At 38.1% G+C, this 13,914-nt stretch overlaps 1 long non-coding RNA gene across 3 annotated transcripts; it reads right to left on the reverse strand.

Moving 5' to 3' along the window:
* Positions 1-3,633: 3,633 nt before the first annotated feature.
* LOC121299591 lies at positions 3,634-12,801 on the reverse strand. Of its 3 annotated transcripts, none has more exons than XR_005947434.1 (3): positions 12,787-12,801; positions 9,940-9,988; positions 3,634-4,732 (listed from the first exon to the last, which is right to left on the reverse strand). It is a non-coding gene; the product is annotated as an uncharacterized LOC121299591 (long non-coding RNA). The 3 variants fall into 3 exon arrangements; XR_005947435.1 differs by lacking the exon at positions 12,787-12,801 and adding an exon at positions 12,198-12,211; XR_005947433.1 differs by lacking the exon at positions 12,787-12,801 and adding an exon at positions 10,116-10,164.
* Between the last annotated feature and the right edge of the window lie 1,113 nt (positions 12,802-13,914).

The following is a 13,914-nucleotide window of genomic DNA, read 5'->3' on the forward strand; positions in this document are numbered from 1 at the left end:
TGTCAAGAGACTGCTGCATGATCTTGGTTAGCGGTTTGTAAATTACTTCTTTCATTTCTTTGAGTACTACTGGGAGGATCTCATCCGGCCCAGGGGATTTGTTTATTTTAAGAGCTCCTAGTCCCTTTAACACTTCTGCCTCAGTTATGCTAAAGTTATTTAAAACTGGATAGGAACTGGATGACATGTGGGGCATGTTGTCAGTATCTTCCTTTGTAAAAACTTGTGAAAAGTAATCATTTAACATATTTGCTATTTTTTTTTCTTCCTCTATGATTTTGCCATTTGTATCTCTTAAACATTTAATCTCCTCTTTGAATGTTCTCTTGCTGTTGTAATATTGGAAAAACATTTTGGAATTGGTTTTAGCTCCCTTAGCAATGTTCATTTCTATTTCTCTCTTGGCCTTTCTAACTTCCTTTTTGACTTGCATTTGCAGTTCTGTGTACTCTTTCTGTGTACTTTCTTTTTGGTCCTTTTTTAATGCTCTGTAAAGTGCCTTTTTTCGCTGAATATTTTTTTTTATTGATCTATTAAACCATTTTGGCAATTTAGTTTTACATTTAGATTTGTCTACTTTAGGGATATAATTGTTTTGCGCCTCTAGTACTACGTTTTTGAAGAACAACCATCCTTCTTCTGTGGGTGTTTTCTCTATTTTACTCCAATCTACTTCTGTTAGTCTCTGTTTCATACCTTCATAGTTTGCTTTTCTAAAATTGTAAACCTTAGCTTTAGTCTTTACTTTTGAGGATTTAAAAAACACTTCAAATGAGACCATGTTGTGGTCTGAGTTTGCCAGTGGTTCTCTGACCTCTGTTTTAGTTATTCTATCTTCGTTATTTGAAAAGACTAAATCAAGGCATGCCTCCCCTCTAGTCGGTGCCTTGACAAATTGTGTTAGGAAGCAGTCATTTGTCATTTCCACCATTTCTATTTCATCCTTCGCGCTACCCACCGGGTTTTCCCATTTTATTTGGGGGAAGTTGAAATCCCCCATTAGTATGGCTTCTCCTTTGCTACACACATTTCTAATGTCATTGTATAACAGATTATTGTGCTCACCGTCTGAATCTGGCGGTCTATAGCATGCTCCTATTATTATGCCTTTTGAATTTTTGTCTGTTATTCTGACCCATATTGATTCGGTTTTATTTTCTTTGTCCAGGTTTAACACCTGGGCTTCAAGACTGTTTCTTATGTATAGCGCTACCCCTCCTCCTCTTCTGTCCTGCCTGTCTTTCCTATACAGTGTATACCCACAAATATTATATTCGTCCCCATCACTCTCAGATAACCACGTTTCTGTAACACCTATCACATCATAGTTACCTGTTAGTGCAGTAGCTTCAAGTTCTAGAATTTTGTTTCTGATACTTCTAGCATTTAGATAAATACATTTAATGGTTGTCTTACCTGAGTTGTTGTTCTTGTTTTGATGCGGTCTCCCTTCTGTTTTTTTGTTGATTTCTCCCCCCTTCCTTTCTAGTTTAAATGCTTCCGAACCTGCTCGAGGATCTTTTCTCCAAGTAGACTAGTTCCCTTGTTATTTAAATGCAGTCCATCCCGTCTATACAGATAGTCCTCGTTGTAGAAAGTGGTCCAATGATCAAGATAGGTGAAGCCTTCCCGTGTGCACCACGTCTTCAACCATTCGTTTTGATTTATTATTTCCAGCTGTCCATATGGTCCTTTGCAAGGTGCGGGTAGTATACCAGAAAATACCACAGTTTTGGTTTTCTCTTTTAATTTCCTTCCTAGCTCTCTGAATTTGTTTTGCAGGGATTTTGGTCTGTCTCTTCCAATGTTGTTTGTACCGATGTGGACGACTACTACCGGGTCGTCTCCTGTTCGTTCTAGGAGCCTGTCCACGTTCTCAGTGATGTGCTTGACCGAGGCTCCCGGAAGGCAGCACACTGTTGTAGTAAGGGGGTCCAAACTGCGAACTGAACTTGCTGTGTTTCTCAATATGGAGTCCCCAACAATCATGACCTCCCTTCTTTTTACTGTCTTGTCACCACTGTCAATAGGGTCCTGGATGTTGTTCCTTTCATTCTCTTGTTGTTGGTTCTGCTCATCAAAATTCTGAAGTGACTCAAATCTGTTGGTTGTTTTGATTTCTGGTGTTGTGTTTGACGAAGTTTCTTTTTTTCCCTGCTTCTGCCTACCTGAACCCAGCTGTTCTGACCTTCTATCTCCCTGGTGGCTTTCAGTCTGTTAGGGGTGATGCAGACTTCCATGAATTGTGGGTGTGCCAGTTCCTCAAGATCCTGTTGCTGTCTCACTTCCTTCCAGCTCCATTTCTAGCATGCTTACTAGTTTATGCAAATCCTGGATCGTGCGGCACTTTACGCACACTTGGTTTAGCTCCGCTGGGTTTTCTCGGATTTCCCACATCAAGCAGGTGTCACAGATTACTGGCTTGAAGACCATGTTGAGGGTTTTTTTTTTTTGAAGTTTAGTTTCTTCTGCAGCCGTCAACCTGCTTTCAAACTGCTTCGAAACTGCTCTGTACTTTTCCACGCTGTACTTCTCCCACTCGCTGTCGCTGGGAAGACTGCCTCGTTTAACTGCGTTGTTCTGCTGTGCTGTCGGCTCCTCCCCTCGCCCGTGTCTCAAAACGGCGCTGAATTTGAATCAGCTGCTCCGAGTTTCAGCTTGTTTGTTATCAGAAAAACACACGCGGCTGTGTTTCCCCAATGTCCTCCGTTTTCTGATTAAAGCAATTCAAGATGCAATTTCTCCTTTCTGCTTCGAAACTGCTCTGTACTTTTCCACGCTGTACTTCTCCCACTCGCTGTCGCTGGGAAGACTGCCTCGTTTAACTGCGTTGTTCTGCTGTGCTGTCGGCTCCTCCCCTCGCCCGTGTCTCAAAACGGCGCTGAATTTGAATCAGCTGCTCCGAGTTTCAGCTTGTTTGTTATCAGAGTGATACAAGTGAAGTGCTGTCCCGGGTTTGTGCTGGGCTCTGGTGACAGTTCCGGAACGTGTTAGCTGTCTAGTGATTTACAAACACAGACAATTACTAACAGACACAAACAAACAAAACAGTCACGAATATTCTTAAAACACAGGTTTATTTCAGCAGTGGTTAATGCGTCTCTCGCGGTTCTTCAGGTTCAAGTTCACAAACCAAGCAAAGGAACAGATTATGATTCTCCGCCCCCCTTATATGCTGACACGCATGACCCCTTGATAAACAAATGCAGCTGCCTTTTCAATCTGCGGCTGCTACATTGTTTCCCTTCCAGGTCGATACGTTCTTGCAATGGAGTCTTGCCTTTTTCCAGACTGACCGATTTTCCAACCCGGTGAAAGAACTGTCAAGTCAGCCCATCCAAAGAACTCTGCCCTTGCATAGCACCCTCACAGGTCGGGAGGGAGATTTACAACCAAGGTTCATTAGATTTCTGTCACAGTAACCCATTCCTCCCCTCACCACTCTTTGTGTGAAGACTCTAATTCAGCAACATCACCAGGTAACCCATTACATCCCCTCACAACTCTTTGTGTGAAGAAGAGTCTCCTTCAGCAACATGACTAGGTAACCCATTCCATCCCCTCACCACTCTCTGTGTGCAGAAGAGTCTCCTTCAGCAACATGACTAGGTAACCCATTCCATCCCCTCAATATTCTGTGTGAAGAAGTAACTCCTGTTTTTTTAATGAAGTTCACAGTCAAGTTGTAACACAAAGTGAAATAAGGTTCCTGTTTATTAACATCACAAACTTAAACAGGCACAGAGAATATTCAATCTTCTGACAAATAAGAGACAATTTTAGTATTTTAATTAACTTCCATAGAAACATACAACGTGATTAATCATATAACTGAAGCTAGCCAACATAGCTTGATGTTGCTTGTTGACATTTCAGTAGCTGTTATTCCAATAACTAGTCACAGACATGTGTCATGAATATGGGAGAAATTACTCTAGTAATTGAAGTAGAATGTGTAATGATGGGATACTAGTTTACATGAAAAAAAAAACTGTTTGACAACAACTGCATATTGGAATCATCTTCAGCCAATCAGAGCACTTCATTTTATAATAACCGTTTCACAACTGCATATTGGAATAATATTGCTATTGCTCATAATAATAATAATAATAATAATAATATTGCTAATGCTAATAACAGGTAATAAAATGTGTATAATTTTTGTAATAATATTGCTAATGCTAATGATAGGTAAGGAAATGCATATAACTTTGTTTAGTTCATCTTGATAATATAATGCATCAGAAAGACAAAGTTGCACTGAATCTGGTCTCACTAATTATGTTATTCAGCATTAATAATAAACCAATTGTGATGCTGAAGTATAAAAGACCAGCTTATGTGTTTTACTCCTCACCAACAGACAATTCAGAAATGAATGAGGAGGGTACTTCATTCAACACATCATAAATAACTTGCTTGGATTCTTTTGGGATTTGAAACCATTCTTTTCCACCACCTAGTCTACTGCCATACTGCTTCAGCTTCTCCTGAACATACTTCTCCCATCTGGTATCATTTACCTTCTTAATACGTTTGAATATTAGACGACGAGGATTCCCGGTGTTAAGGTTAGAAAGGCGATCTTGGGGATTTTTTGTGCGCCCCACTTTGTAATAATTTGTATCTTTTTCACGAATTATATATATATAACATTCACTGTCAGACAGGGATGGGTACATAGAAGCATCTTCTTCACTAGTGGAGTCACTTTGGAACATCCTGTTTCCTGTGAACAATAAAACAAGTGTTACTATTGTATAGTGCACTGCCAGCAGCTTCTCGCTTGCTTCCACGTATCTGCAGGAGAGAAACGGACGCTCTACTTGTGACACGCTGACAGCTGAGGTTTGATTACAGAAACAGTAGTTAAGGATTGGTCTGCTCTGGTTCCCAGCTGGGGGGCGTGTCCAAGAGCAGCGTGGTGCTATAAAAGAGACTCTTGAAGCTACGCTGAGCAACTATGGAGATGCTGGATGAACATTTTCTGAAGCTGAACAGAAAGTTCTACAATGCTGGGGACAAAATGACAAAATCAATTTGACCGGTACCCCCCCCCCCTCCTCCATTCATTACAGCGCAGCATCTGTAATACCTGTTCAACTGTGATGATGCAATACAAATCAAGACGTCAACTCGATCCTCAATCTGAAATTCAAACCATGACTTCAGAGTAATGAGGGAACTGCCTTGGTAGCTGAACATATTACTACAGGGTTAAACCTGGTAGTCAGACAAGAAGGTCTACTACGCTGAGCAACGTGGTTACCTTTGTTTTTTTGCATTTTACAACACTGTGTATTGTCATCTGTGTTTTTTCTCTGTGTTCTTTAAAATAAACCCTGAGCGTTCCGAACTGCGGCAGGCTGGCTTGTGCGGTGATGTCAGACACAGAACACTTATTATAAATATAATAAAAGGTTTAACACTAGAACTACCGGGTGCACATACATACCTAGAACAACCACAGCGGTCTTTTTTACTTTATATTAAAATGCATGTAAAAATACAGCAGCGTCGCACGCTACGAAACTGTTCTGTGTTAAATGTAGTCAAAAAAGCATGTTTATTTTAACATACCAAACATAGTGCTTACCTTTAATTCTGATTTCCTCACTTGTATTTTCCCATAATTTCTTTGTAAATCAGACGTTTTGATATTATTGTTTGTTTTCCTTCAGGATATTGTCTGTGACACAGTTTTTGCAGCCTGCTTGTTACACGTGATGGAAACCTGTTACAACACGAGCACTGACACGAGACTTGGGGGTGGTGTTGGAAGGGAACTTGTGATTGCAAATGCTGGGCTAGAAAACAGAGTGGTTTTAGCAGCTCGTAGATGGCTTTTGACATGCAGCGGAAGTTTACGACACTCTGTGAAGCAATAGAGAATAGTGTCTGAGATTTGTTTGTTTGACTGTTTTATACAAGTGTTTTCTGTTTATCCTTTTATTTTGTGCCTGAGTTCAACTCTGTTAGCTATTCAACGGTAACTGAACAGAACAGAAAATAGGAGACACTTTTTTACACAGAGAATTGTGAGGGTCTGGAATCAACTCCCCAGTAATGTTGTTGAAGCTGACACCCTGGGATCCTTCAAGAAGCTGCTTGATGAGATTTTGGGATCAATAAGCTACTAACAACCAAACGAGCAAGATGGGCCGAATGGCCTCCTCTCGTTTGTAATCTTTCTTATGTTCTTATGTTCTTAACTTCCATCTCAAAGTCTCCAATAGCTGGTTTGGTACACTATTATTCAGTAACTTTTTTAATATAATCAGGCCTAAGACTTGCTGTGCAGTCCTGCATTGTATTGGTCTATTCATTTTAACTGGAAAATAAGTATTTTTTTACAGCTGTTGATAAATCCAGTCTGAAAATGTCTCTGTAGCTGTTTAAAACAAGAACAAGTGCCAAGCTCTCAGTCCAGCAGCACTGAGCCAGACCCATTGCTTTTACTGACAGTCATAATGACAGCTGCGATAGTTCTAGGTATAAGGTATTATAGCTCCATAAGTTTCTGCAACCCTGGGTCTACTGATGGTTTAAGATGTTTAATATATCTAGGTATGAGGATTGCACAGCACGCCACGTGCAAGTAAAAAGTAATATGTGAGCACGGGGAACTGCACTTTATTAAATCACGTGCAGTTGTACCGAGACTCCAACTGAATGATTGATTAGCAGTCGAGTCTTGTTACAGCTGCATAAAAGCTGGACTGGGCACTTCATTCAAACATAATGACACATATCCTATGTAAATCAAACACTCTACAGCTCTGGCCAAAAGTTTTGCATCACCTATTGTTTTAGGATTAAGACATAATTTAAAAAAAAAACTGAACATAATTTAGATATTTTATTTAACATCATGTAATCATGTACAAAATGATATGGCAAACAGTCTACCAGAAGCCATAATAACAGTACAAAATATTATGTTAGATTTTGAAATGTCACATTTAAACACTTTTGTTAGTTTTTTGTTAAGTGTATGGGAAACTCCAAAGCACTGGGTAATTCAATATGTTAACGAAACATTATTCAACAGGCTTCATTTGACAAAATTGGTTACTTTTATAGGATAATGCAAAACGTTTGGTCATAGCTGAATTGCCTCCCATAAATATCAAAAAGAATTATTCTTGAATAACCCCCTTTTTTAATATCCCCCCAAAAAACTATTATTATTATTATTATTATTATTATTATTATTGCTTAAATTGCATAGAGGGGCACATAGGCCGTAAAGCTTAATTCTCTTAAATTACTGCAGTTATTACTAATATTAAATTAATACATTTGTTTCCTATTTCGTATCTGTCGACTCAGTCCATTCGATTTTGTTGATATGCAGAGCTGTTCTTTTAGCACCAAGAAACAAAGCTTGGGAAAGTGGTAACTAGTATTTTAAAGAAATAAGAAAACTTCTACAATGATAATGTGTTTTTCTTTTATATACGGAAGCTATAAGAGTAATTGCCTCCCACAATTATCAAAAAGGATTATTCTTGAATAACCCCTTTTTTAAATATCCCACAAAAAAATATTATTATTATTATTATTATTATTATTATTATTATTATTACATGTATGACTCCACGTGTCTAAAGTATTTAATTCTCTTATTTAATGACGTCAACAGTTGATTTCCTATTTCGTATCAGCTCCATTCGACTATTTGTTGATATGCAAAGCTGTCGTTTTTTTTAACAGCAAGAATAAAGCTTGGGATAAGTGGTAACTAGTATTAAAGAAATATTAAAACTTCTATAATGGTAATGTGTTTTTTTATATATATAAATATATATATATATATATATACTGTAATATATCTATTATATCTCTTATATTATATATATATATATATGCCTAATATATTCTAGATATATTATATATATATATATATATATATATATATATATATATATATATATATATATATATATATACAGTGCCTTGCAAAAGTATTCAGACCCCTGACCAATTCTCTCATATTACCAAATTACAAATGGTACATTGAAATTTCGTTCTGTTTGATATTTTATTTTTAAACACTGAAACTCAGAATCAATTATTGTAAGGTGACATTGGTTTTATGTTGGGAAATATTTTTAAGAAAAATAAAAAAACTGAAATATCTTGCTTGCATAAGTATTCAACCCCTGTGTTGTGGAAGCTCCCAGTTTGCACCGATGAAAGAAATTACCCTAACGAGGACACAATTACCTTACCATTGGCCTCCACCTGTGAACCATTAAAGTTGCTGTCACATTTTCTGGATAAAAACCCCACTGTTGAAGGATCATTGGTAAGGCTGTGAATCTGAAGGAAATTGAAGACCAAAGAGCATTCTACAGAAGTTAGAGATAAAGTAACACAAATGCATAGATTAAGGAAAGGGTACAAAATAATATCCAAGTGTTTGGATATCCCAGTGAGCACAGTTGGATCAATAATCAGGAAGTGGAAGCTGCATCACACCACCCAGGCACTGCCAAGAAAAGGCCGTCCCTCAAAACTCAGCGCTCAAACAAGAAGGAGACTTGTGAGAGAAGCCACAGAGAGGCCATCAATCACTTTGAAGGAGCTACAGAGTTCAGTAGCTGGGAGTGGAGTAATGGTGAACCAGTCAACCATATCAAGAGCTCTGCATAACACTGGCCTGTATGAGGGTGGCAAGAAAGAAGCTGTTACTGAAAAAGTACCATCTGAAAGCACGTCTGGAGTTTGCCAGAAAGCATGAGAGTGATCCAGTTGCGATGTGGGAAAAGGTTTTGTGGTCAGATGAGACCAAGATAGAGCTTTTTGACCAAAACTCAAAGCGCTATTTGTGGCGCAAACCTAACACTGCCCATGCCTCAAGACACACCATCCCTACAGTGAAGTATGGTGGTGGCAGCATCATGCTGTGGGGATGCTTCTCATCAGCAGGGACTGGGCATCTTATTACAATTGAAGGAAGAATGGATGGAGCAAAATACAGGAAAATACTGCAAGAGAATCTGCTCCAGTCCGCTAAAAAACTGAAGCTTGGGAAGAAATTCACTTTTCAGCAGGACAATGATCCCTAGCACAAGGCCAAAGCAACATTGGAGTGGCTCAAGAACAAAAAGGTGAATGTCCTACAGTGGCCCAGTCAAAGTCCTGATCTCAATCCCATTGAGAATCTGTGGCACTATTTGAAAATTGCGGTCCACAAGCATCGTCCAACCAACCTGAACAACCTGGAGCAAATCTGCCAAGAAGAATGGGCCAAAATCACTCCGACACTGTGTGCAAACCCCAAAAGACTTAAAGCTGTTATTGCAGCAAAAGGTGGCTCTACCAAATATTAATGTGTGGGGGTTGCATACTTATGCAAGCAAAATATTATAGAGTATAGAGGCAACTTGCTTTACCATTTTGCTTTAGCACTGTTGCTTTTTTAGTCCATGTGTATGAATTTGGAATGTTTTGATAGTTGTATGTTAGTTGCAATATTGATTAACAGTTAAATATTACTTTTGTACCTTTATACTTCTGCAATAAAAATAAATTCATCAGATGGTTTAATTAGCTTATTTAAAAGCACACGGTAGGACTGTGATGAAAGTTACTTTGCCCTCTGAGACACCATCGGGGGCGATCAGACCTGGAAAGCAAAGCGGTAACAGACTTCATGGAAGGAGAGGAAAGAACTTTACCCTTGTGTGTGATTCCAGAGGTCCTACATGTGCCTATAACGTGTGTGTCTTTCAAAACTGCACATTTGAGACTTATTAAGAGAATGAACAAACATGTCATGAACTGCAGCCACTTTAATATAATTTTCAGACTATTTCTATACATTTTTTACAATGGGCAACTATTTTGTAAACAGTAAAATATTAAATAGTGGGGGTTTTTTTGTCTTGACTTTAATGTCTGAATAATATATAATGCATGTGTGCTTACTTTCGTTGGAACAGGAAACAAGTTCAATCAGAATCAGGTCCTGCACAACCTGAGAGAAATAAATGTTTCATTATCAATCATATAATTAAAAGAAAAAGTAAGATGTTTTCTTGGTTATTCATAACAATGTACCTACTGTTTGAATTATAGTATAAAACTAAAGTAGAAGGACTGACCTTCAAAAGGAAGCTCAGCAGGAGAGACTGCAACACAAGTACAGAGAGGGAGAGGGAAAGTGAAACTAAACACAACTACATTCCCATTCACACAAAACAGAACCACAAAACAGTCCTCCTCCTCCCGTCCACCCGCTGCCACAATCCATAATCGCCCGCCGCTACAACAGTATGTTTGGTGTTCTCAGATTGTCAATTGCAACATTATATATATATATATATATATATAATATATAGATATATATAATATATAGTATTATATATATATAATTGTCACATCGGTTATCGAAAAACTTTAGTATATTGTTTTTAAATAAACAGTATAAACCTGTTAGAGATAAAGTAACACAAATGCATAGATTAAGGAAAGGGTACAAAATAATATCCAAGTGTTGGGATATCCCAGTGAGCACAGTTAGATCAATAATCAGGAAGTGGAAGCTGCATCACACCACCCAGGCACTGCCAAGAAAAGGCCGTCCCTCAAAACTCAGCGCTCAAACAAGAAGGAGACTTGTGAGAGAAGCCACAGAGAGGCCAACAATCACTTTGAAGGAGCTACAGAGTTCAGTGGCTGGGAGTGGAGTAATGGTGCACCAGTCAACCATATCAAGAGCTCTGCATAACACTGGCCTGTATGGGAGGGTGGCAAGAAAGAAGCTGTTACTCAAAAAGTACCATCTGAAAGCACGTCTGGAGTTTGCCAGAAAGCATGAGAGTGATCCAGTTGCGATGTGGGAAAAGGTTTTGTGGTCAGATGAGACCAAGATAGAGCTTTTTGACCAAAACTCAAAGCGCTATTTGTGGCGCAAACCTAACACTGCCCATGCCTCAAGACACACCATCCCTACAGTGAAGTATGGTGGTGGCAGCATCATGCTGTGGGGATGCTTCTCATCAGCAGGGACTGGGCATCTTATTACAATTGAAGGAAGAATGGATGGAGCAAAATACAGGAAAATACTGCAAGAGAATCTGCTCCAGTCCGCTAAAAAACTGAAGCTTGGGAAGAAATTCACTTTTCAGCAGGACAATGATCCCTAGCACAAGGCCAAAGCAACATTGGAGTGGCTCAAGAACAAAAAGGTGAATGTCCTACAGTGGCCCAGTCAAAGTCCTGATCTCAATCCCATTGAGAATCTGTGGCACTATTTGAAAATTGCGGTCCACAAGCGTCGTCCAACCAACCTGAACAACCTGGAGCAAATCTGCCAAGAAGAATGGGCCAAAATCACTCCGACACTGTGTGCAAACCCCAAAAGACTTAAAGCTGTTATTGCAGCAAAAGGTGGCTCTACCAAATATTAATGTGTGGGGGTTGCATACTTATGCAAGCAAAATATTATAGAGTATAGAGGCAACTTGCTTTACCATTTTGCTTTAGCACTGTTGCTTTTTTAGTCCATGTGTATGAATTTGGAATGTTTTGATAGTTGTATGTTAGTTGCAATATTGATTAACAGTTAAATATTACTTTTGTACCTTTATACTTCTGCAATAAAAATAAATTCATCAGATGGTTTAATTAGCTTATTTAAAAGCACACGGTAGGACTGTGATGAAAGTTACTTTGCCCTCTGAGACACCATCGGGGGCGATCAGACCTGGAAAGCAAAGCGGTAACAGACTTCATGGAAGGAGAGGAAAGAACTTTACCCTTGTGTGTGATTCCAGAGGTCCTACATGTGCCTATAACGTGTGTGTCTTTCAAAACTGCACATTTGAGACTTATTAAGAGAATGAACAAACATGTCATGAACTGCAGCCACTTTAATATAATTTTCAGACTATTTCTATACATTTTTTACAATGGGCAACTATTTTGTAAACAGTAAAATATTAAATAGTGGGGGTTTTTTTGTCTTGACTTTAATGTCTGAATAATATATAATGCATGTGTGCTTACTTTCGTTGGAACAGGAAACAAGTTCAATCAGAATCAGGTCCTGCACAACCTGAGAGAAATAAATGTTTCATTATCAATCATATAATTAAAAGAAAAAGTAAGATGTTTTCTTGGTTATTCATAACAATGTACCTACTGTTTGAATTATAGTATAAAACTAAAGTAGAAGGACTGACCTTCAAAAGGAAGCTCAGCAGGAGAGACTGCAACACAAGTACAGAGAGGGAGAGGGAAAGTGAAACTAAACACAACTACATTCCCATTCACACAAAACAGAACCACAAAACAGTCCTCCTCCTCCCGTCCACCCGCTGCCACAATCCATAATCGCCCGCCGCTACAATGTTGTTTGGTGTTCCACAAGATTGTCAATTGCAACGTTGTAATATATATATCATATATATATATAATATATATATATATATATAGTAATATATATATATATATATATATTGTTTGTATGGTTATCGAAAAACTTTAGTATATTGTTTTTAAATAAACAGTATAAACCTGTTTTTTTAAAAAAAGAAAATAATCACAGAAAGGCTAGTTTTGTACAGTGTTTCATTCTCTAATAATGCAGCCCTGCCCGGTTCCTTGTTTTGCTACGGATGATGTTTAAGTCTTGTACTGTACGAGATTTGTGCCAAAAGTGAAACCTCTAACTTGGATTTAACAAATACTGACAAACCTCTTGCAATGATAAAAATATGAACTTAACATGAGATAAAAACTACAAAATATTGAAGAACAATACAAACTTACAAAGTACGACAGATCCCGTCTGCTCAGACTGATTTCTCAAGTGCGTTTGCTCAAGTATGAGGAAGTGCAATTCTGTATCAGATCAGTAAAAGTGAAACCACTAATGCAACACAAACAGACACTGACAGCTGTTCGACCAATTGGCCCGCCCACATTTAAAGCTCTGTTAGATTGGTCTTGGGGTTTTCAGGCGCGTTGTCTTCAAATAAAAAAGAATGAATTACAGTGAACGAGATAGAATTATCAGGGTCTTGTAACGAATGTGGATTCGTTGATTTGTTTATTAATTAGGTCTTACTCCTGCAATATGTATCTTTCTAAATATAACAATTATTAATACATTATAATAACGATTCAAATGACTTCTGATCGGCAGACACTTTATTCAACAGAATTTAGATAGAATATTTAACAGCGTTAAAACAGAATTCATTGGTTCCAAATAATACAGCTTAACAATCACATTGCACATTAGATGGATTAACGGAGATGATGCTGAAGTTGGCTTCTTATTCGTTCAGCTTCTTATTCACATCCCATGAGTGAAGCAACACAAATTGAATAGGGGTTGTGATTTCATTACTGTTCTCATGTATACTTCCGTTTTTGTGGACCATGTCTCTGGCAGTTGACCCTCCCCCAGCTGTTTTACATTACTGTATTAATCCACTCAATGTATAGGCGCCATCCTACTCATCGTTTCACACTGAGGAATTCTTGCAAGCCCCCAAGCATGTTTCCACACTGCTGTTGTCCATTTAATCTGTGAACTAGTTTGTTTCCCTTATTATTACTCGCTCAGCACAGGGTACTGTTTTGATTGAATTTCGCAGAAACAAATGCATCATTACTAACATTGTGCTTTATTTTCTATAGAATGTGACTTTTGTATTAGTCCTATTATTGAAATGTATTCTTGCTCTGATTTGTAAAGACAGTGAATACCTATACCTTTATCAAAGCCACTCTGATATATAAAAACTATATCACAGTCCAAAACTGCATACAAGAATACACTATATACATTAATATTGTCTTTTTCCTAACATCTTGAACATGTTTGCCTGCTGTTTTTGTATCAAAACCCTTTTTGGGCCAGGGTAACTACCCATGGGTGACATAGAGATG

The sequence above is a fragment of the Polyodon spathula genome, chromosome 25, assembly GCF_017654505.1.
Source record: "Polyodon spathula isolate WHYD16114869_AA chromosome 25, ASM1765450v1, whole genome shotgun sequence".
NCBI classification, from domain to species: Eukaryota; Metazoa; Chordata; class Actinopteri; order Acipenseriformes; family Polyodontidae; genus Polyodon; species Polyodon spathula.